This window comes from Gekko japonicus, unplaced genomic scaffold (genome assembly GCF_001447785.1).
Source record: "Gekko japonicus isolate JY-2015 unplaced genomic scaffold, Gekko_japonicus_V1.1 scaffold40, whole genome shotgun sequence".
NCBI classification, from domain to species: Eukaryota; Metazoa; Chordata; class Lepidosauria; order Squamata; family Gekkonidae; genus Gekko; species Gekko japonicus.
In genome coordinates, this window is record NW_015172554.1 from 1176185 (window position 1) to 1177845 (window position 1661).

Genomic DNA, 1661 nt, shown 5'->3' on the forward strand with positions numbered 1-1661 from the left:
CCTCCATCGCGATGCCAGCAACGGTGGACCGTGCGAGACCGAACAGCTGGCCAATGGTTCTGTAGGACATGATGTTGGCCATCCACCACACACCAACCGCGACACGTTCCTCCACTGACACGGGTTCACGCATCACCGTGCACTGTCGCTGCAGTGTGTCCCGGAGGACATCCACCAGCCACATGAATGTGGACCTGCAATTAGATGGTGACATGGTACTGGCTTTCTCCGGGTCCGGCTGTAAGGGGGCCCAATGCCATGGCCATGTCACAGCAACGCCCCTATCCCTCCCTGCTGCTGATGGTGGCCACGGTCTCGCTTGTGGCCCCCTTGCCATGGACGGCCGCCTGGCCCCGGCACATGCCCGCAACATGTTACCTGGACATCCTGAAGTTCTCCAGCCACTGCTCGTCTCCCCAGACGTGGGTGACGAAGGTTGCCCACCATTCCTTGGCTCGTGGGTACACCCACCAGCGGCGGCTGGGTTGCTCCGCGGAGAGACGAATGAGCTGGTGTGTATGTCTTCCTCTGCGTCTCTTCCGCCGCCTACTGCTCCGTTCTCCGCTACCTAGCTGTGTGGTGGCCATGGCCATCCTCTGTCTCCTGCCTGCGCCCATGTACCCTGTCCCCTGAAGGCAGGCTTGCTGGATCTGGAGGGCCGCTGTGGCCACTGTCGCACAGATGGTTAGGGTGGCTGTGCTGTGGTGTCCTCCCTCCCCCTCCATTGTATGTCCGTCGGACCGTTCTTGGGGTCTGGTGACGTCCGTGGCACTCTCCGTTCCACCCAGCTCCTGCCTTCCGCATTCCCATGACGGGCTGTCAGTTTCCGTTCACGCGCAATTGCGGAGCCGCGCACGTTCGCCTTCTCGCTCTTGCGCATGCGCGCAATTCGTTTTAAAAAAATTATTCCCGTTTGCCACGGGAGCGGCGTCTGGCGATTGCTGGTGTGATCGCCTGCCGCCGCTTCCGTGCCGCGCTGCAGGCTCGTCGTGTGATCAGCACCTCCCCCTTGCCACGGTATCTTGATGGGACCTCGCCGGAGCGTCTGCTCGTGCTACCGCGCGTTTCTTCGCCCCGGGGCAAACTGCCGCGCTCCCCCCCCCCGCATTTTCCTAGCCGTGTGACCGCAGCACCAGTCTATTTTCTGCCACAAGATTGTAAAGTTGTCAGCAGAAGTAGCTCTACTGTCCTACTCCATACTTTGTGGTGGTTTATGGAAAACTAGAAAGTAAGCAAACTAGTTCCCATGTTCATAATTTAGCATTTCATAGTATATAAAACATCCACAGAGAGGCCGCAAAAGATAAATCTGTTGGCCATTACCAACCAGACAAGCTTTTGTGATGTTTCCCTGGCCAAATCAACATGCATTTAGGACTCTTCTCTGTCCACACTTCCTGTAAGGCAAGGCGTGGTTTCATAGTTAACCAGCCTTTCCACTGTTTTTGGTTTTTTATTTTCATCGACCAAACAAAGGTGTTTGTGTGTTCATGTGTGAATGCTTGGAGCACAGGGAACATTCCATGTAAGGAACTGGCTCTTCTCCCCCAGATTGTGGCATTTGCTATATAAAAATACTAGGAGAAAGGCCCGTCGCGGACAGGAATGCGACGGGCCCTAGGACTCGTTCCTAGGTGAGCGTGGGGGGTGGGTGGGCCAGG

The 1661-nt window shown here is 56.7% G+C and overlaps 1 protein-coding gene across 1 annotated transcript in view; it reads right to left on the reverse strand.

Moving 5' to 3' along the window:
• Positions 1–1661, reverse strand: part of CACNA1B (calcium channel, voltage-dependent, N type, alpha 1B subunit) — a 562801-nt gene that overhangs the window by 537637 nt on the left and 23503 nt on the right. The gene's annotated exons all lie outside the window — the stretch shown is intronic.